Source organism: Eubalaena glacialis, chromosome 8 (assembly GCF_028564815.1).
Source record: "Eubalaena glacialis isolate mEubGla1 chromosome 8, mEubGla1.1.hap2.+ XY, whole genome shotgun sequence".
In the NCBI taxonomy this organism is placed as follows: domain Eukaryota; kingdom Metazoa; phylum Chordata; class Mammalia; order Artiodactyla; family Balaenidae; genus Eubalaena; species Eubalaena glacialis.
This window is the reverse complement of record NC_083723.1, coordinates 74495831-74519663: the sequence shown is the minus strand read 5'-3', so window position 1 is coordinate 74519663 and position 23833 is coordinate 74495831.

Below are 23833 nucleotides of genomic sequence, written 5' to 3'. Positions count from 1 at the left end.
GAATTGCCATCATGAACCCAAGTTTGAAAACCATGGTACAATATTAATAGAACCTAGCATTTCAATATTATGATTAAAGTCTTTTGCCAAAAAAAATTGTACTTTCTCTTGTAGATATATTTTTCAGATTAGAGGGCAGAAGGAAGGGAGTAAAGGCAATAGTATTTTTTTGAGTGCCTACTATGTGTCTTGGTGCATTCTGTTTTATATCTTCATTTAATATCACAGTGATTTTGCAAAATAGGCCAGTTGATAAAAACTGAGATTCAGAGAAGTTGTCTAACTTTGCTACTAGGTGAGATCAGTGGGGTTTACCTCTAATCTTGTTTTTCCCAGGTATGCTGAATTATTAAGAATGGAACTGCTATTCATCTGGTCACCAAACCAAGATTAAACAAAAATATTTTAATTCATGCAAAGTGCTTAGTGTAATAGCTAACACAAAATAAGCTCTCTATAATGTTTTAATGATGACAATGATCATCATATCAGAATTCTCCTTTGTATCTAAGTAGTCCCACACATCTCTCCATATTATCTGCTTAATATTATCTTAGCAGTCCCTTTCTTCAGCTCTCCATTCTAAGCCTTCATTCAAGCTCCTGTCATCTCTTGGTTTGACTATCATAACAATTTCCAAATGATTTCTTACCTCTAGTTTTGTAGCCTCTTCCCAAAGCTATGTCCATTCTTCATATTACTGTCACTGTGGTTTTTCTAAAATGAAATTTATGTTATTACCCATTGCTTAAGACCCCTCAGTGGTTCCCATTAGGAGGTATATATCCTTCTTTTCATGGTATATAAGTTGTCCTATCATATATCTAAAATATAAAACCTAATATTTATTTATTTATTTATCCCATTATATATTATCTCTCACCATTTCTATTTCCCAATAGCAAAATTAAAATTCTTACACGGTGTAAATGATCCTGCGCTATCTGACAATTTGCCCTGTGAATACCTATTAAACGTTAGCTCTCACCACTCCCATTTAACATATATTCTAGGACCCTAAAGTCCAACTTTCAGTTCCTTAAATCTCCCAGAATGTATCATGGCTTCATGCCTCACACTGATCCCTCTGACAAATTAATTTATTGAAAGAAATATATATTTAAATATAAATATTACTTAGGTGCAAAGGCTTTGTTGAGAGGTGCAGTTTTAGGCCAGAAAAGTTGGGGGAGGAGGAGTTGAGAAGGAGGGAAAGCAAATATTTTGGAGTATGATAGCAATCTGGCCATAGAGGTGTATGAGAACTCAGCTGGTTGTTTGTCATGAGAAATGTCTTCCAGAAAAGCCATGTAGAATCACATTTCCTCAGTCTAGTTCATTGGGAGGAGGAAGGGAAAAATATTTACCTGCTATATCCTTAGAATCTCTTCTCTCTCATTTTGAAATATTCTCCCCATGGGCATTAAATTCCCTGTTCTTCTGGGTTGTCTTCCCCAGCCTGTTCAGGCAATTGCTGGACAAGCTAGATGTTGCATCCTGAGGCTGAGCTCTTCCAAAGAGTTAGAAAGAGGTGGAAGGGAACAGTGACTATGTGGGTCCAGTTCATGAGACTGCATTACTAGAGTTGCTCTGAAGACTTTCTGCCTAGTTATGTAGGTCTATCTACATGTATTTCCTAGATCTATTTTCCTTTAATATTTCAGTATTGTTTTTTTCAGGCTTCTGACCAACTACCCAAGGTATTCCTTATTTCCCGGGAGTTAGTGTGTTATCTATATCTATGATTGATTTTCCCTCAGTATGAAGTGGATGTTCAAGCATACTGCTCACAGATCTAGCCACTGGAAGAATGTTTCTTTACCTCTGGTTTAAAAAAATCACTCTCTAATGGGACTGTAATCTAGCAACAGATCAATTCTAGCTAGTATCATCATGTCATGCAAAATTACTCAAGGTCCCATTGTCATAATCTCTACTAGAGCACAGGACCTGCAGCTTAATACATTCATTTAATGAGCATTTTTAGTTAAACGACACACAGATAAATAACCTCCAATTAAAATATGAAGTCTCAGAGGAAAAATTAAAAATGCATAAAGGAAAATACAACATATCAAAATTTATGGGACACATCACAAGCAGTGACAAGGAGGAAATTTATAGTCCTAAATATAAAATTGGAAAGCAGGAAATAATCTAAACTCCCACATCATGGACATAGAAAAGAAGAGAAAAATAAAACCAAACCAAGCAGAAAGAGAAAAAATAATAAAGATAAGGGCATAAATCAAAGAAATTAAAAACAAAAAAAGATAGAGAAAACCAGTACAACAAAGATCTGGTTCTTTGAAAAAGATCAGTGAAATTGACAAACCTCTAGCAAGACTGAACAAAAAAATAGAACACAGTGTACCAGTGTTATGACTGAAACAGAGGATATCACTACAGAACCTACAAACATCAAAAAGATATGAAAAGCTCTATACACATAAATTTGACAACTGAGATGAAATAAACCCTTCCTTGAAAAACACAGATTACTACAACCCACTTAATATGAAATAGATCATTTGTATAGCCACATAGGTATTAAGTAAATTTAGTTCATATAACTACCATTTATTCCCCCTGAAAAAATCTCTAGGCCCCAGATGGTTTCACTGGAGAATTCTACCAAACTTGTATGGAATTTTTAATACTAATGCTACACATAAAAATATGCTAAAAGCCAGACATTCTCTACAATTTAAAAAAGAGCCCCAAAGGAAAAAAAAATCCCAATATGATGTAGCCACATAGTAGATTATGATTAAATTCAGGTCCAGGGATATGATCATAAGCGTGTCAGAGCCTCCGTGGATATTAAACTAGCAGCCTCTAAAGGTTTTTTAATGTTAATGCCAGCATCATTATAGAAAATTGATTAGATTGGGAAAATTCAAATGGATAAACCCAAGACTATCGACTTTTTAAATTCTTCTTACCCCTCCTGCCTGATACAGGCAGTCCCTTGCCACTTACCAGAGCTTCCCCTTTGCACGGAGATCCTGCAAAGACCTCACCTAAGCAGGTGTCTAGTAAAATGCTGTCCTCCTGAAATCCACCCCACCTATTGCCTCCAGCCCAATAACCAGAATCAGGTTTCAGCACATCATAAGTGGACTGGGAAGCAATTCTCTAAAGTAAAAGAAGGAGGACACCTGGAAATATGAACCAGAAGCCACTGAGTACATACGTATGGTCATGGATCTTAAAAGTATTAGAGCAGAAGATGCAAAAGATAAAGCTAAGTAGAAGAGAATTCATGCGTATGAGGGTATGACTCAGGATTCAAAATGTTGGCAAAAATACCTGTAAATAGACCTAATAATTTTATGGAATGGGTCCTTGAAGTCTGAGCATGACAACAGTCTACAGTAAATGAGATGGAGAATCTGTACATTTATTTGACAAAGTATTGAAGAAGGACTCAGAAGCCTTAGGGAGTTGGGAAAGTTAGAATGGATTTATTCTGTAATTCCTAGGAAAAAACAGTCTTTCTATTTTTATGAAATAAGCCCAGAGGACACTTTAAAATTATTATTCCTTATTAAGGAATACCTTAATAAGTGAAGCATCTGAACTTTGAGAAGTTAAGTGATGGCTGGCGACTGCAGTCCAGAGGCAGTGAGACGTGTTGCTATATAATTAGGGTACCTAATCTCCATGGGAATGATGGGAATCCAGTATGGCACAGCCCAGGGAGCAGAACTTAGCTGTGAGAAGTAAGGGAGGCATAATTACTGTACTAGGCAACAATGCTTCTTCCTATTGGAGACTATGGTAACAGCTAATAAACCATGACATTCCTAGGGATTTGACAGATGGGTACCTGACAAGGATATTCCTCCATTTATATAACAAAACAATCGAATGCTGGCAAGCAGAGTGTTGATAGTCCTGCAGTGGAAATTATAAAAATCTCAGAGTACATGAAATGTTAAAAGCACTATGCACTGATAATCATTAGTAGTATCCCCCTTGGGATAACTCTTTAGGGAAAAGCGTGTCGTTTTATACAGAAAGGTGATCTTTTAATGGTCATTAATGTATCATAAAAATTTCTCAGATTGTTTCTTTTTTAATGGTCAAGTTTAAGGCCTCACCAATTTATTGAAAGGTTCAGCTGAAATCATTTTGAAAGTGCTTTCACTCTCGTAAGAACAATGGGATTAATAAAAATTAGTATTGTCTAATATATTTAGAACAGCCATACTGTATAGTTAGCTCTCACTTAAGAACAAATACAGCCCAACAATTCTGTGGATAGTGACCCACAGATATAGCAATGACAGGCCCATTTATTCTGGCATCCAACAAAGTGCAGGTTCCACTCTCCAAGGGGAAACCAACACATTTGACAGTTCACCTCAACTAAACTGAACCAGAAAAGTAAACCTTCTTTAGAAACACAATGTTCATCAAGCCAAATCTATATGACATAGGATTATCCCTGCTTTTCTGGATGATCTCTGCTATCACTCTACTCCATTAGCAAGGGGACGAGAGGGTGGGCTGTAATCACATCTTATCCATAGATAGTATTTGAAATCATATTTCTCAAGGGCCTTCACTAAGTTATCTTTAGAAACTGACAGGCATGTTCATTTACACCCAAATGTTAAGGTGTAGTGAATAATTAAGACTAACTATCCAGTGCTGACAGGAACACTGAGTTTGTCTGTACATCAATGAGTAAGAAAATAGAACAATCATGGGACCAACTGCAGGAGTTTGTGCCCCTACTCTTGCTGTCCTAGTTCATATTTATGGAAATGGAAATGTTAATTTATTTGGGATCATATCCCAATAGAAATGTGAACTTTTTTTTTTTTTTTAAAAGGAACTCCTTTATTTATTTATTTATTTATTGGCTGTGTTGGGTCTTCGTTTCTGTGCGAGGGCTTTCTCTAGTTGCGGCGAGCAGGGGCCACTCTTCATCGCGGTGCGCGGGCCTCTCACTATCGCTGCCTCTCTTGTTGCCGAGCACAGGCTCCAGACGCGCAGACTCAGTAGTTGTGGCTCACGGGCCTAGTTGCTCCGCGGCATATGGGATCTTCCCAGACCAGGGCTCGAACCCATGTCCCCTGCATTGGCAGGCAGATTCTCAACCACTGCACCACCAGGGAAGCCCCAAAATGTGAACTTCTAATCAAGAATATTAAATGTATTGATTCTTTTATTCATTTTTCCCTTTGTCTCCTCTCAGATAGGATTTATAACAGGTTGATCATTTCAAGATGTTGAAGTTAGTATCCAAATAGGAAGTGGAAATCTGATACTCAGTGGGACACATGAAATCACCATGTAAAAATATGATCAGAATACTATAAAATATTCTGGTCAGAAAGACTCTAGCCAAAGAGATGTCAAAAGCAATGGAATCTTAATCAATTAAGTATAAAACTGCATGAAAATCTATTAATAAAAATTGTCAGCTCTGTAGTAAGCTAAGAGATTGACCTTAACTAGTTACTGTTTCTCCTAAATTAATTTTGCAAATTGAAGCAAAACCAACAATTTATGCTGGGAAATCCCTTTGTTACTACCCACTGTGCCACTAGTTAGAGAAATTGCTACATCATGCAAAAATCCTTGAAACTAATTTATTACTTGCTCAGCTGGAGCCTGCAGAGGGATGTAAAGATGAACATCAGGGACTTCAAAAGCCTTCTCCAAGAACTGAGGGCCTCCCAAGCAGAAAACACAATCCATCCAAACAACAGTTTCTCAGACATTTAACCTTTGTGTCGGCAGGAAGAAAAACATATTAAACAACACATGTGCTCTGTAATTGGCCCAACCTTAATGGAAGGTATTCACCAGCAAAGCAGAGCTCCAAGACAGGAGTTTAGCAAACGGCAAGTTATTTCATAAAGAGCTCTGCTCAAGGTAATTTACAAGAAAGAGGAAGGCTTACTTAAAGCTGCCACTTACGATTGTATCAAGTCAAATCAATTTCATAGTTCCTTTAAATTTCATTGATGTTTCTTCAGCTTTTGTGTTTCACAGAGTTGAAATAACAAAAACGTCTCTGAGATGCCTCAATTTTAAGTCCACTTCAAGCTCAATTTTTATCTTAATTTCTTTTTCAAGAGAAAAGGTTTGTTTCCATTTCAGGAACTCTGAATATAGCAATAGAAATCATTGTACTAAAGAGTATTCTGACAACTTTTGGTATTTAACTAGGCTGTGGGCAGGAAGCCAAAGAACGTGTTCTTCCTGTGTGAGGGTATCCATTATATTTGGCACGTGTGTTTAGGATGCAGCATGAAGAAGAAAGGAGGGCTCTCTGCACATTATGGGGCCAGCTGTGCTGGGGAGAGTTGTAGCAAATTGCATGGTAGACTCTGTCACATGATTTAGCTCTGCTCTAGGCCCGGGGGACAGATCAGCTTTGCAGCTCAAGGTTTTCCACATTTCCATTTGTTAAAATTAGGCAATCATTGCCCTGCTACTGATATTCTACTCCTTTTCCTTTACTTGTAACTTCAGCATATTTCCGGGTAATAATTATATTTCTGTGACTACAAGATAACATCTTGCTTTGTCACAGCCTACCTCACCAAATAACAGCTTTGAGTGCCTTGTTCCTCTCCTGGTAGAATCAAAACTCAGAGAAGCCAAGTGTCAGGGTCTATTCCCAAAATTTGATCATCACTACTCAGAAGAGACAGCCATATTACTTTGTAATATTGATATTTTTTATCAATTGTGCTTTTAACATGTGTGTCTGCATTATAATTTCCCCACTTCCTTGAGTGTTAATGTTCAAATTATTTCTATGTGTTTCTTCCTGATTAAAACACAATTGTTTCATTTTTTTCTGCATGGATTTATAGTTTCATATAATTGCAATAACAGAATTTTGTCCTTTTAGTTTAATAAGATTGTATGTTTAGTATTTTCCAATGTTTTTACATTGCTTTAATAAAACATAGTGCACAATGATCCATGGTGCTTATATATCATAATTTATTTAACTGCTCCTCTACTGGTGAACATATAGGTGATTTATAAATTATGCTGTTAGAGTGAGACTTTCAGGAAATACATATATTCTCTTCATACACTTTTCCCCTTTTCTTCTAATGAATAATTATTTTTAGAGTAAATTGCCAAGAAAGGAATTTTTTGATCAACACTATGAACATTCATTCAAACAACTTCTGATATATAGTTCATCATTATTAAAACTAGTATTGTAATTATCCAACATTTAAAATATAGAAATATGAAAATAATAAAACTGATACCTAATAAAACTATACCTCAATATAGAAATATGAAAATAATAAAACTGATACCTAACATTTAAAATATAAAAATATGAAAATAATAAAACTGATACCTAAACTGATACCTAAAACTGATACCTAATAATAAAACTGATACCACTGAGATTTAATTTAATAAATTGTCACATTTTGCAATGTTTATTCATACACCTTATTTTCTTTTAAAATAAAATGTTAGAGACACCAGGTCCATGATTTCTAACACTTTGTCTTCCTGCCTTCACCTTAAGTTCTACTCTGAAGACGGTGTGGGTGCGTGTCATTCTCAGAAATGCTTATGTGTTTTACTACATGCACATGTGTCCAAAAAATATATAAATTACTGTTTAAAGAGTTTAAACCTGCGTAAATGTTATTACATTATCTTATTCTGTATATCCTTTAGCTGCTTCCTTCTTTGTTCCTTTTGAGAAAAAAAATTTTGAAGTATAGTTGATTTACAATGTTATATTTGCTTTAGATGTACAACCTAGTGACTTGATATTTTTATAGATTATATTCCATTTAAAGTTATTAAAAAATATTGGCTATATTCCCTGTGCTGTACATTACATACTTGTATCTTATTTATTTTATACCTAGTAGTTCGAACCTCTAAATTCCCTTCCACTATCTTACCCCTCCCCACACCCCTGTCTCCATGGTTTGTTCTGTATACTATGAGTCTGTTTCTGTTTTGTTATATTCATTTGTTTGCTTTATTTTTTAGGTTCTACATATAAGTGAAAACATACAGTATTTGTCTTACCCTGTCTGACTTCCTTCACTAAAAGAAATACTATCCAAATACATCCGTGTTGTTGCAAATGGCAAAATTTCATTCATATTTATGACTGAGTAGTATTCCATACCACATCTTCTTTTCCATTCATCTGTTTATGAACACTTAGGTTGCTTCCATATCTTGACTACTGTAAATAATGCTGCTGTGAACTTTGGGGTGCATGTATCTTTTTGAATTAGTGCTTTCATTTTCAGGTATATACCCAGGAATGGAATTGCTGGATCATATGGTAGTTCTATTTTTAATTTTTTTTCTGAAACCTCCATATTGTTTTACATAGTGGCTGCACCAATTTACATTCCCGCCAGCAGTGTACAAGGGTTCCCTTTTCTCCACATCTTTGACAACATTTGTTATTTGTGGTCCTTTTGATGATAGCCATTTTGATAGGTGTGAGGTGATCTCACATTGTAGTTTTGATTTGCATTTTGTAGAGTCATTAGAGTTTTCTACATGTAGTATCATGTCATCTGCAAATAGTGACAGTTTTACTTCTTCCCTTTCAATTTGGATACATTTTATTTATTCTTATGTGATTGCTGTGGCTAGGACTTCCAATACTATGCTAAATAGAAATAGCAACAGTGAGCATCCTTATCTTGTTCCTGACTTTTTTAGGAAAAGTTTCTAGTTTTTCATCATTGAATATGATCTTAGCTGTGGGTTTGTCATAAATGGCTTTTATTATGTTGAGATATGTTCTCTCTGTAACAACTTTGTTGAGAGTTTTTATCATGAATGAGTATTGAATTTTATCAAACGTTTTTTCTGAATTTATTGAGATGATCATGTAATTCTTATTCTTTTTTTTGTTAATGTGGTGTATCACATTGATTGATACGCAGATATTGAACTATCCTTGTATCTCTAGAGTAAATCCTACTTGATCATGGTGTATGATCCTTTTTATGTGCCATTGAATATGGTTTGCTAGTATTTAGTTGAAGTTTTTGCACCTATGTTCATCAGAGATATTGCACTGTAATTTTTTTTGTAGTATCTTTGTCTGGTTTTCCTTCCAGGGTGGCCTCATAGAATGAATTTGGGAGTGTTCCCTCCTCTTCAATTTTTTTGGAGTTGTTTGAAAAGGATAAATATTAACTCTTCTTTATATATTTGGTAGAATTCCCCTGTGAAGCCATCTCATTGGACTTTTGTTTGGTGGGAGTTTTTTGATTATTGATTCAATTTCAATATGACTAATCGGTCTTTTCAGATTATCTATTTCTCCCTGATTCAGTCTTGAAGGATTGTCTCTTTCTAGGAATTTTTCTATTTCTTCTAGGTTGTCCAATTTGTTGGCATATAACTGTTCATAATATTCTCTTATGGTTATTTGTGTTTCTGTGATATATATTCTAATTTCTAGTCTTTCATTTCTTACTTCGTTTATCTGGGTCCTCCCTCTTTTTTCTTAGTGAGCCTGACTAAAGTCTTATGTATTTTGTTTATCTTTAAAAAAATAGCTCTTGGTTTCATTGTTTTTTTCCTATGTTTTTGTTGTTTATTTCATTTATTTCCACTCTGATCTTTATTATTTCCTTCCTTCTGCTGACTTTGGGTTTTGTTTGTTCTTTTCCTAATTCTCTTAGATGGTAGGTTAGGTTGTTTCTTGAGGTATGTCTGTATCACTATAAACTTCCGTCTTAGAACTGCTCTTGCTGTATCCCATAGATTTTGGAAAGTTATGTTTTTATTTTCATTTGTTTTCAGGCATTTTCTGATTTTTTCTTTGATTTATCTGTTCACCCATTGGTTATTTTAGTAGCATGCTCTTTGTGTTTTTCTCATTTTTCTTACTGTAATTGATTTTTATTTTCTTACCATTGTAGTCAGAAAAGATGCTTGATGTAATTTACATCCTCTTAAATTTGTTGAGACTTGTTTTGTATCCTAGCATGTGATCTATCCTGGAGAATATTCTATGTGCACTGAAAAGTATGTGTATTCTGCTGTTTTGGGGTGGATTGCCCTGTAGCTATCTATTAAGCCATCTGGTCTAATATGTCATTTAAGGCCACTGTTGCCTTTTTGATTTTCTGTCTGGATGATCTCTTCATTGATGTAAGTGGTGTGTTAAAGTCCCCTACAATTATTGTGTTACTTGTTAATTTCTCCCTTTATGTCTGTCAATACTTCATATATTTAGGTGTGCCTATATTAGGTGCATATGTATTTACAAATGTTACAGCCTCTTCTTGCATTGATCCCTTTATCATTATATAGTTTTTTTCCTTTGTCTTTTATTACAGACCTTGTTTTAAGTCTACTTTGTCTAATATGAGTATTGTTATTCCACCTTTCTCTTTATTTCCATTTGCATGAAATACCTTTTTCCATCCCCTCACTATTAGTCTGTGTGGTCTTTAGCTCTGAAATAAGTCTCTTGTAGGTAGCATATAGAAGGGCTTTTTTTTTTTTATCCAATCATCCACTCTATGTCTTTTGATTGGAGCATTTAAACCATTGATATTGAGAGTCATTATTCATAGGTGTGTATAATTGTTTGTTTTTGTCACTTGTTTTCTGGTTGCTTTTGTAGTTCTTCTCTGTTATTTTCTTCTTCCTTTAGTCTCTTCCTTTGTGGTTTGATGATTTTCTTTAGTGTCATATTTATGTTTCTTTCTCTCTGTTTTTGTGCGTCTGTTGTAGGTTTTTTATTTGTGGTTACTGTGGCGTTCAAGTATGTTGACCTATAATTGTATCTGTGTATTTTAAACTGATAGTAATTTAAGGTCAAACATATTCTAAAAGCTCTATTTTTTTAATCCCGCCTCCCACACATTTGTGTTTTTGATGTCATATTTTACATCTTTATGTCTGTTCCTCAACTATTTATTGTAATTTTAGCTGATTTTACAATTTTTGTCTTTTAACCTTCAAACTAGCTTATTTAAGTGGTTGATTCACAGCTTTTACCATGTTTTTGCCTTTGCCAGTGGGATTTTTCCCTTCCTATAATTTCTTATTTCTCATTGTAGTCTTTTCTTTTTCACTTAAGACCCTTTAACACTTCTTATAAGGTTAGCTTAGTATTGTTGAACTCTTTTAGTTTTTGTTTGTCTGAGAAGCTGTTTATCTCTCCTTCAATTCAGAATGATAGCATTGCTGGGTAGAATATTTTAGGTTGTAAGTTTTTCCCTTTCAGCACTTTTTAAGTATATCATGCCACTGTCTGCCTGCCTGTAAAGTTTCTGAAGAAAAATCAGCCCTCAGCCTTATGGGAGTTCCCTTGTATATGACTCTTTTTCTCTTGCTACCTTTAGAATTCTCTCTTTATCTTTGACATTTGCCATTTTAATTATGATATGTCTTGGTGTGGCCTCTTTGGGTTAATCTTGTTTGGGACCCTCTGTGTTTCCTGTATCTGGCCATCTGTTTCCTTCTTCAGGTTTGGGAAGTTTTCAGCCATGATTTCATCAGATATATTTTCTAAGCCTTTTTATCTCTCTTATTCTGGGACCCTTATAATGCAAATGTTAGTACACTTGATGTTGTCCCAAAGGTCCCTTAGACTATTCTTATTTTTAAAATTTGCTTTTCTTGTTGCTATTCTGATTGAGTGATTTCCATTATTCTATCTTCCAGTTTGCTCATGTATTCTTCTGTATCACACAATCTGCTGTTCATTCCCTCTAGTGAATTTTTCATTTCAATTACTGTATTCTTCAGCTCTGACTGGTACTTTTTATATTTTTTTAGTTTTCATTAAAATTCTCATGACATTCACCTATTCTTTCCTATGTTTAGTTAACATTCTTATTACTGTTGCTTTGAACTCTTTATCAGGTAAATTATTTATCTCTTCTTCATTAGGGTTTTTTTCCAGGTTATTTCCTTGTTCTTTCATTTGAAACATATTCCTCTGTCTTCTCATTTTGTTTAACTTTCTCTGTCTTCATGAAATTATGTGAAACAGTCATCTATCCTGGTCTTGAAGGTGTGTACTTGTGTGGAAGTGTCCCTATGCAGTCTGAGTGTGCCCAGGGGCTTTGGTGGGAGAGCTGGATCTGAAGTGAGCATAGGCTGTGTCTTCCCTGGGGGTGTGCTGGCAGCTGCAGCCTTGGTGGGAGGTAGGGTTAAAGTTGGAGGGGCCAGATTCAGAACCAGGTGTAAGCCCTGGGGCTTCTTTTGTGTTCAATGGCCTCATCAAGGACGGGGTGGACCCAAGGGCCTGGAGCAGGACTCTTGAGGGAGTTGGGTTTCTCCCAGGTGTGATGGAAGTCTCTGACTTGATTTGGGGTATGGCTGGGTCTGAGGACTTGGGACTGCAATTCTGTGCTGGCTTCAGTTTTTCCCCTGGTGTGCATGCCTTGGTTAGAGGCTAGTTGTGACCAGAAGAGGTGGCGCCACACCAGTGATCTATCTTTGCATCCTCCCAAGTATGTGTAGGTATGGGTGCTCCTGCTATGGCAGTGTCCACTTGGAGTTAGTTTAGCTTCCTCCTGGATATGTGTATTAAAGTGCTTGCTGGCAACAGCAGCCTCCACCTTAGTAGGGAGCAGCACTGGAGAAAGAGGGGCTAGAGTAGGAGCCTGGTGCAGGCTTGGGTAGGGGGGCACACTGATGTGGTCCTGGCAAGCTGGCCAGAGTCCCAGACGGTTTTTAATCTGCTGCCTCCATGTTGTGACTGGGAGTAAGCAAGTCTGTGCCTGTACTCTTAAAGAGCAGAGTCTTGTTTTTTTTGTTGTTGTTGTTGTTTTTTCTTTTTTTTTAAATAACCCTCCAGTAAGCCCCACTGGTTTTCATGGTTTTCAAACCAGCTAAGGGGCTTGTCGTCCTTGTGTTGGACGCCAGGGTCAGGTGCCTAATATGTGGCTTGAACCCTTTGCTCCCCATGGAGGATCCCTGAGCCTGTGATATCTCCTTCCTCTTCTGTGTCCCCCTCCAGGGTTGTGGGTCCTGACCAGATTGCTCCTCCTTCCTTCCTACCAGACTCTGTGTGAATCTTTGTTTACAGCCCTGGTTATAGAATAGCTATCCTGCTAGTCCTCATGTTGATTTCAGTGAGAGTTGCTCTATATGTAGTTGTGGTTTTGATGTGTTTGTGAGGGAAGATGAGCCTAGTGTCTTCCTACTCTTCCATCTTGATCTTTCCAAAATTGTTTTTGAGGTGTATCCATGTTGTTGCCGACAGATATAATTCATCAATTTTAACATCATTGCATGTTTATTTATCCATTTTTATGCAAAGGATGCTGTTTTTGCTTTTATTCAATTTTTAAAAATATTGTAATAAATATATATGTCAATTGGGGCACTTACACAACAGTTTCTCCACGATCCATACCTAGCAGTAGAATTGTTAGTTCCTTTTTACCCATATTCTCCCTTGGTGTTACAGGAACTATGACACTTCGCCTATTGAGATGATATTGTTTTCCACTTTTGTTTTTATTTACTTTTTCATGTTTACTGCTGAAGTTGAGCTTTTCATATATTGGGCATTTGGTTTACTTCCATTTGCATTGAATATTCATAACTTTGTCCAGTTTTCTCTTGGGTTGTTTTTATTTTGGTTAGTGATTTCAAAGACTGGTTTAAATTATGGAAAAATTATTTGTTGGTATTGTGCTTTGTGGCTTGTCTTTTCACTTTTTTATTCTGTATTTCATTATAAGGAAGTTTTCATTGCAGTGCAATCATATTTATAAATCTTTTCTTTTGAATTTGGTTTGTTCTTCTTGTTTCTTGTTTAAAAATTATTTCCCTCCCCAGCGTCACACAGATATTCCTCACCACTTTTTTCAAAAACTTTTCAGTCTGGCTTTTCACATTTATGACCTTATTCAATAAATAATCCATATTTTTAGTACTAAATTTTGCCAAATTTTTGCATTTGCTATTTTTTCAAATAAAATGTTTTGGAGTTTTATCTCTAATTTTTGTTATTTGCTATTTAATAATTATTGTCATTTAAAATTTTGTCTTATTTTGATTACCTTCTTTTGGTTTGCTCTTTTTCTTTTTCCTTACTTTTTGAGTTTGGAAGTTTATTAATTCTGTGTTTGTTCTTTTCTGATATAAGCATTTAAGACCAAAGAGTTTATGAAACTACTGCTTTACCTACATTTAACAAGTTTGGACACATTGTATTTTCATTGTTAATTTAGTTCTAAATATATTTCAGTCTCCATTATAACTTATTTGGTCCATGAGTTAATTGGAAGATTCTGAATGATTATCTTTTATCCAAATATTTTGGGAAGTGGACATTAGCTTTCTACTGTAGATTTCTAACTTTTAAATTTAACTGACTTTTGGTCAATTCTATGTGATTCAGAGTCTTGGGTATTTCTTGTGATAAATTGTATAATCTATTACTTGGTAAATTTTTTATGTTTCCCTTGTAGGCAGTAGTCAGTAGTGCTTTTTAACAAAATATTTCCAAATCTTTCCAGTTGTTATGAAACGTGTATTGTACTGTATTTCTAAGTGTCTGTAATCACCATGACTCAGTGTTTAATTGCATTGTTATTGGGTTGGCCAAAGGATTCATTCAGTTTTTTCCATAAGATGGCTTTAGTAGCATTCAGTTGTCTTTAACTTCATTCAAAACAATTTTGTTAGATTGTATGTGACAGCTGTCATATCAGCATGCATTAAAAAAAAAGACATAAAAGTTGGTGAATTTTTGTGTAACCATTTTAATATTGAAGAGGGAAGAAGAAAAGCAACATTTTCAGCATATTATGCTTTATTATTTAAAGAATGGTAAAAACACAACTGAAATGCAAAAAAGGATTTGTGCAGTGTATGGAGAAAGTGCTGTGACTGATCGAATGGGTCAAAAATGGTTTGTGAAGTTTCGTGCTGGAGATTTCTCGCTGGATGATGCTCCACAAGTCGGGTAGACCAGTTGAAGTTGATAGCAAACAAATCGAGACATTAATTAAGAACAATCAATGTTATACCACATGGGAGATAGCCAACATACTCAAATCAAGTGCTGAAATCAAGTGCTGAAAATCATTTGCACCAGCTTGGTTATGTTCATCTCTTTGATGAACATGTTTTTCTCTTAACTTATGGTTCCACATAAATTAAGTGAAAAAAACCTTCTTGACTGTATTTCCGCATGCAATTCTCTGCTTAAACGTAATGAAAAGGTTCCGTTTTTAAAACAAATTGTGACGGGCGGTGAAAAGTGGGTACTGTACAATAATGTGGAATGGAAGAGATGGTGGGGCAATTGAAATGAACCACCACCAACCACACCAAAGGCCAGTCTTCATCCAAAGAAGGTGATGTTGTGTATATGGTGGGATTGGAAGGGCATCCTCTATTATGACCTCCTTCCGGAAAACCAAACAATTCATTCCAACAAGTACTGCTCCCAATTAGACCAACTAAAAGCAGCACTCGACAAAAAGTGTCCAGAATTAGTCAGCAGAAAACACATAATCTTCCATCAGGATAACGCAAGACTGAATGTTTCTTTGATGACCAGGCAGAAACTATTACAGCTTGGCTGGGAGTTTCTGATTCATCCGCTGTATTCACCAGACATTGCACCTTCAGATTTCCATTTATTTCGGTCTTTACAAAATTCTCTTAATGGAAAAAAACTGTCAGTTCTCTGGAAGACTGTAAAAGGCAACTGGAACCGTTCTTTGCTCAAAAAGATAAAACGTTTTGGGAAGATGGAATTATAAAGTTGCCTGAAAAATGGCAGAAGGTAGTGCAACAAAAGGGTGAATATGTTGTTCAATAAAGTTCTTGGTGAAAATGAAAAATGTGTCTTTTATTTTTACTTAAAAACCGAAGGCACTTTTTGGCCAACCCAATATGTGGCACCAGCATAAAATACATTTTTGTTGTGTTAACCCACTGAGATTTTGATTCTTTTTGTTACTGCAAGATTATGAACCAATCCTGATTTGTGGATATGGGGTGATGATGTTAGAATCCTGACAGTGAAAAAGGTAGCAATTCATGTTATACATTAGCAAAATATTTAATTAAACTATCACCTGCTGTTACTTGGATGTCCAACCATGTATCTAATGATTATGTAGCACTAGGAGAAGTGGTTGAAAATCCAAACAATATTAGCATGTATTAGTTGTTATTAGCTGTTCTTATCAAGCTATTATGAAAGAGACTCAAAGAATGTGTGCTTATAAAATATATTTTATCTTATCATTTGGCACAGGGTTCTATTCTAGTCCATCAGATCAACTTGTTAATTGTGTTGTTGAGATCTATATTTTTACTAATTTCTGTCTGGTTGAGCTATTACTTTCTAAGATGATTATTTTAAAATCCCTTACCATGTGAAAGGTAAACATTTCTTGAACAGAACCTAATAAGTATTAAGCAAAAACATTCTTAACAAATTACATGTTAATAGAATTACAAATTTCTGTCAGTCAAAAAACACCAATAAAATAGTAAAAAAGGCAAGCCAGAGAGTAGAAAAAGATATTTTCAATACAAAGAGCAAATACTTCAGATCTACAATACTCAAAACTTCCTGTTGTTGTTAGACCAACAACAACAACAACAAAAAACAGACAACAAAAAAAGTCAAACCAAAAGAAAAAATGTGTAAAGACTTATGGACACTTCACCAAAAAGGATATTCAAATAGCCAATAAACATTTGAAAAGGTTCTTAAGGAAATGCCAATCAAAATCACAATGAGAAATTATTATACATGAAAAACGGTACAAGTGAAAAAATAAAAAATACTCTCTTGCCCTGCTGCTGGGAGTGTAAATTTGTACAACCTCTTTGCGAAACTGTTTGCAGTATCGATTAAAGCTCAAAATATGCATATACTATGACCGGACTATCCCAGTCACAAAATAATGATCTTTGAGGATCCCAGCTTTATGTAAAGGCAACTCTCTGGAATAGCTAGGTTAGTCATAGGGCTCATCTCATTTGTTTGCCCTCTCTCAGGAAGAACTGTTAGGTGTTGTCTGTTGTCCAATATCTTAAAATCACTGTTTCAAATATTTAATTAGTTTTTAGTATTTCAAGGCAGGAGTTTAAACTGGTTCATACTGCTCATCCATCTTGGCTGAAAGCTGATGTCATGTGTGACTTTTTGTTGGCTAACTGCTCTGGCCATTTCATCCCCTGCTGGGTCACAGAACATGTAGCTGCAGTTGTCCTAGTCAGCACACCTGTGCTATGATGTCTGTCTCAGTTCCAGGAATTTTTGCCAGTAATCTGAAACGCTTCAAACCCATGCATAGTTGGTTTGTGATTTTTGAATTTTTCTATTCTTTTTCCAGGAGTTAGACGGGAAATTAAAATTTTTTCCTTCCACATAATTTGATTTTTTTAAAATCTCTTTATTATAAACCTATGTTCACATTTCCCCAAATGGATATGTAAATCCTAGCTGATTTCAGTCTGGGAGTTTGCAATGAGACCACATATCTGAACTTGCTTTCCTTGTGTTTTCATATGTTGATTACAGCAGAAAATGCTATTCTTGTGTATTACTAAATTTTATGATAAAACTCTCTAAAACACTTGGGACTGCTTATTAAGATGCTATAAAACTAAGGCTGTTCTTTAACTTAAAATTTTTATGAAAACGAGTAAGCTACTAAAATGTGTGATGGTCCAAATGTAAAACAACAGTAGTTTAATTTCTCTTTAAAATCAGTTTTTTACATCTTACTTTATTCAGGAAAGAACCAAAAGGTGCATTCTTCTGATATTTTGTTTCTGTTGCTCTTGTGGAAGCAGTATGTATGTAATCAGGGTACCATTAAATAGCCATAGTAATTGAAAGTGACTCAGATAGAAACTTACTAAAGAACCTGCATTTAAATATTTTTAAATTTTTTATGCAATTTTTAAAGGTGACTTTCCATTTACAGTTTTTACAAAATATTGGCTATATTCCCTGTGTCGTACAGTACATCCTTGAGTCTATCTTACACCCAGTAAGCTGTACCTCCCACGCCCCCGTTTTTTTTAACTTCACCCCTTTGTTTAGCAAGGCACTGGTTGGCAAAATGATTGAGTAGCTAAAGTTGATTTTTTGGTTCACTCCCATTAATTTCACCTCTTCTTCCTTATTTTACCTCTGAGGTAGCCTGCAGCTCATGTGCCTTTCCAGAATGTTAGCAACCACGGCCACGGAAGTTGACATTGTCCTTTCAGGTCCTCTTTTGCCTTCTTCTCTACAAAGTATTCAATAGTATATATTGAATCTCATAAGCATAGTTCAAAGTTAGTTGTTACTAATGGTTTAACACAGGGTCAGCTACTTTCTCTGTAAGGGGCCAGATAGTAAATATTCTTAGTTTTTTAGGCCATACAGTCTCTGTTGCACCTACTCAACTCTGTCATTGTGAAACAAAAACAGCTCTAGGCACTATGTAAATGAATAGGTGAGGCTGGTACCATTAAAACTTTATGTACAAAAATAAGCAGTGGGCCAGAATTGGCCTGTGGCCATAATTTGCTGAACACTAGTTCAATGCGTTATCCTTCCCAAAGCAGTATGTTGGAATTTTAACAAAGACCTCTGGGAAACCCTGTAACTCAAATTTTAAAAGTGGGCTTTCATGTGGCAATTTCAGGTCCATTAATAGAACTGTAGGTCATATATATTTTAAGCCATTCAGCATCCAAAGCAAATTGTGTTACTAAATAGATGCATATGCATATGAGGAGTGCCTCATGAAAAAAACTGTTTTCACAGTTTTTCATATTTACTATGGGCACTATATGAGAGTTTAATGTCCACTGCAATTAAAGCAATACTGAAAAAGAGCAAGGCTGGTTTTTATTAACTTTCAAAAGCATTGTCAACTGATGATTATGATACTTGAGAAACATTTAAAAATAAGAGAAAGTATGTAATGGTCAGATATGGGAGTCTGGTAAATTACTTAGTCTCTCATTTAAAGGAAGCCTCATTATTTTGCAAAATTATTTTCTAACATGGATATGTACCCATGTTGTCTGAGTGGAGATCTACCCTAAAATATCCAAATGAAGATCCATACATAAGCCATAAGTCTCAATGGGATGAAGGAACATGAGCATGATTTTCTGTTAACTAACTTTGAAAAATACTGTCATTGTAATTTCTCCCTAACAAAGGAGCAGTTCTCTACTGGTTAATGTTTTTGTATCTATGGCTATATGTAGACTGTAAAATTGCATTTCTTTCTTCTTTTTTTTCCAATTCTAGTCAAATTTCAATTTTAGTCAAATAAAACTAAAACCATTTTACTAAAAAGTCATGTGATGGATTTTGAAGACTATGTTCAAAGGACAGATCCATGGTTTCAGGTGATTTGGGGGAAAAAAATCAGTCAACCGGTGTTTTCTGCCATACTGTCACTTCTAGTTCTTTAAGTCTCTTTGTGTTGGTAGCTTTGCAGTAAAATATTTTTATTTTACTGAGATATATTTGGCCATTGCAATGACATTCTTTTCTTGGCTAAATCCTGGTAACTTAATAAGTTTCTTGAAACTACATACAAGAATTGAAAGTATTATTAAACCGTTTAGAACATTTTTAGGAAGCATATTCAAAGATTATTGTGGTCACTAGGCAGGATCATTCCCTTTCTTATGCCAGTAAGAATTCTATGAGCTTTTATAATACCAGGTAGGTCAGGATCTCAAGTAATTTTTCAAGTCATTTCACAGTAATTCCAAAGTTATGCATTTATTCTTGAAATTAATAGCACATCATAAATCCTGACTTTCATTTTTACTTAATAACTCATGCCTTCATTTTTTCAACAAATGCATGTTGAACCTACTATGTGCCAAGATTTGGGAAGTCAAGGATGAACAAATTAGATGTAATTTCTGCCCTGATAAAATTAACATGCAAGCTGGGTGAATCAGACACTGAACAAGTAGAAATATATATATATATATATATAATAACTTCAGATACATACTAAACAGATACATATGCATATAATAAGTGCCTCATGAAAGAAACTGTCTTTTCACAGTTTTTCATATTTACTATGAGCTCTATATGTGGGTTTAATGAAGGAAATGACCATGTGGCATTAAAGAGTGACAGTTATTGGACCCTGTACCAACCAACAAATGAGGATCCCAGCATTTCCTCTGCTAAGGAAAAGTGCAAAACATGAAGCAATATGTCATTGATACTCTGTTTTCTAAGGAGTTTTCCTAAGGAACAGAAATTTCCTAAGAAATAAGGCTATTTCATAACAGAAGTAACCTGTAGAATGAAAAACTATTTCAAATTTGTAAACTCACATCAAAATGGTTTATGATTAACTTTAGTTTTTCAAGTTTCTCAGCTCTCTAATCCCATGGATATGCCCACAATAATCCTTTACTCTTATAAGTTCAAATTTGAGAAACACTTAGGTCCCTCACCCCATTGCTGCTCTGAGTGGGAGGCTGCTGTCAGAGGGGAGAGGCCACAGGACATCTTCCCCCCCTGATTGACAGGTGGTAAGTTTCTCTGTAAATCTGACATCAAGAGATGGAGACCAAACTCCCACAGAATTGTTTCTTTTGCAATGTCAGGATTCCGTGTACCCGGGGCACTCTTCTGAAATGGAAACAAGATTCAGGGCTTTCATCTCACTTCTGATTTAACTATACTCCATATTAGTCCATGTGTGGAAAATGGTGGTCACTCCGGAGAGCTTATTCTTACTGTTCCTCTGGATATTTAAACACCTGCATAGCACTCTCAAATCCAACTTAATGCCTAAACTTAACAGCTGAAAGAAGGAAGCACTGTGAAAAAGTCACACCTCTGCAAGGGTATGAAACACAGAATGGCAAGTATATCAAATGGTACTGCATTTTTCTACAAGTAACAGACAACCTGGAAAGCAGTGGTTTAAATTACTTAATCAGTCTATTTTCTTCTTGTAAATAAGAAGTAGGCAATCCACTGTTGATCTCATGGAGTCATCAAAATCCAGTTTCCCTCAAGCTTTCTGTTCAGCCTTCCTTAGCGTATAGTTTTCATTCTCAAGTTTTCCCCTCGGTTATTCTCAAAATTTCACAATTTTACACTGACATCGAACAAAATGCAACCAATGTTTACTTTTTCAAGAAAGTAAAATGCCATTGGATGCTATATAGTCACAAAACTTTCTAAAATCCGGAGAACGCCAGGGAGCAAAGAGAGAAAGAACATACTGCTTTACTTATATTCGACATCAGTGTTGTCTGAAACTTGACAAAGCATAGCACTGGCTTCTGAGCAACCAAAAGGCAGAGCCTTGAAAGCTTGCAGAACTAGAGATGGAGGAGAGGGAGGCAATGTGAGAAGAATGCTGCCCATAGAAACTTGTGATGGCAAAGATGGAAGGACAAATGGTGGTGCCTCCTTCCTGCCAGACTGAGGTGAACATTTAGGATCCCCGTATAATTGACACTGACATTGTGCATGGTGAGGGAGCCTCATTGGCTGGAGGGAAGGAAGGTCTTTCCTCCCTACTTAATCTTCCCTAACACCAACCCAGGGGTTTGGGGGCACCTTTTATAACTCCATGAGGGTGGAGGTCTAGGCTAACCACTTGGCCTTTGCTGGGGTGAGTAGGGGTGGGAATCCACAAGTTTTTTTCTGCAGTGTTTGGTCGGAGTAAAGTGGTTATTGTCTAAAAGTTTTCTTTAGCTAGACTGCCCTAGACTGTTCCTTTGGCTAAAGAGAGCGGACTTCTCTGGTGCTTTTGTAGTGCACTGTTGACATTTCCAGATCGTGGATTCTTCAGCTCCCGGTCTGGGATATGTGGGGCCAAGAGAAAACCCAGGGAACACGCCACTGTGTCGTTCCTCAGGTTGCAAGTTTCCTAGCCAATTTGCCTTGTTTCCTCTACCTTTTGGCATCTTCTCATGACTGTTTTATATATAATGTACAGAATTTCCCATTGTAGTTAGTGGGAGAAAGAGGGAAAAGTACATTTACTACATCTTCTTGGAAACAGAAGTTGGCTAGAGCCATGCTCATTTTTTATTTCTGGCATGTAGATGTATTGAATGTTGAAAAAAATTTTAAACTTTTTTCCATAGAAGTCCCCTTTCTTTAACCCAATATATTCAGAAAACCTCAGAAATTCAAAATGTTGTTAATTTCAATATACTTGTGCCAGTATAACTTACGTTCTATGTAAGTTGAAAAACTTATCACTGAACATAATATTTCAGGTCTTCAGAAGGGCTCCCCCTACTCCCAAAGCTAATGGCAAGTCCAGGACATGAATATTGAGAATATTTGAAACAGATTACGTATATTTAAATACATGAAAGAAGCCATTTTTAGCGCTCAGTATTTCTTACAGATTGTCTCCTGTTTTGCTCTCAAGTTGACTCCCCGCAAGAGAAATTCTTTGTCGTTAGCCGCAGGATAGAAGTGTTGAGGTTAAGTTCACTAAAGGAAATTTGCCATCATCCGTTTGCACACTCAACTGATTTCAGAATGTTTCATTGAGGGCCAAAATGTCCTCATTCTAATGCCATGCTTGACCTTTAAAAGGAATGACGTGCTCTATTTGTTCTGAGGTGCATTTTTCCTCCACACATTACCGTCTCTTGAAATCAAGTGCCTCTTGCAATCATGATGGGGTAGTGACTGTCATTGCCTACACACGTGCACTGCAAGATCAAAAGGTGTAGATTGGGCGTCAGTGGCTTAGAAGAGAATCTCAAAGACAATATTGTAGCCCTCTTTTATTTCCTAGGAAGCAAATAGCTGTAAGATGGCTAAATGTGGTCAAGCAGAGGGTTGCGCTTTATTCCCAAACCCAGAAAACAAGCGGGCTAGCTGTATTCAGTTGCAAAGCCACCTTAGGAATTATCTCTAATGACTTTTAGTACTTGTAAGATTACTTTAAGAAGTCCTGTGCCACCAACGCTTTTGATGGAGCAGAGGTAGATATTTTGTGGGAAAATATGGACACTCATTACTCTAGATAGAAAAGGGATTCCAAATTTCAAACTCTAAACTTGAAAAATATTTTAGGAAAATCTTAACCAATTTATTTCACTTATGTTTTTATGCATGCATAGAAGTAATATGTGATAAAATTCCATGAAAACATATCTCTCAGTAAGTATAAAGTAAAATTTTGTGATAAGAAAATGTGTCATAGTTCAATTGGCAGTATGGGTTTCTTTCATAGTTCTTAATAATGGACAGGTTCTTTGATAGCATTTTAGAATATATATTATGATATTAATAGTAATATATGCATAATTTATTGTATATAATATATATATTATATAGTACAAGCATACCCATTTTAGATGCCAGTAATTTAAGTTACAAATATTAAAAAATTATTAATCTGCAGCAATTCTCAAAGGCTTTACTACGTGAATGCTATGTTGAATTTTTAAAATAATGTTATAATATTCAGATTTTCTACAAATTTTTTTCTTATAGATCCTCTTACTGAGACACCTTGGAAAATGGTTTGGATAATATTGTTCTAGCTTCTTTTATGTTACTGTGCTCCCATATATATTCTAATTTTCTATACACTGTAGTATTTAACATAGTAACAGAGATCATATTCTTTGTTAATATTTTCCTCAACATCTGTGATAAATTGTTATTTATGTTAGAAAGGTTTTTAAACATAATGTTTATTAACCTATAAGACATAAATAAGCCTAGATACATAGTAGTTGTTCAAGAAATCCCCAACCAATAGGATCACACAATAGTTTCCTTTCCACCATGCTCAAGAGAGGAAACCTAGCAATGGTTTGTTGGAGGGAGCATCCTTTGCTGGGGCTGTTACACACGTTATACTATATA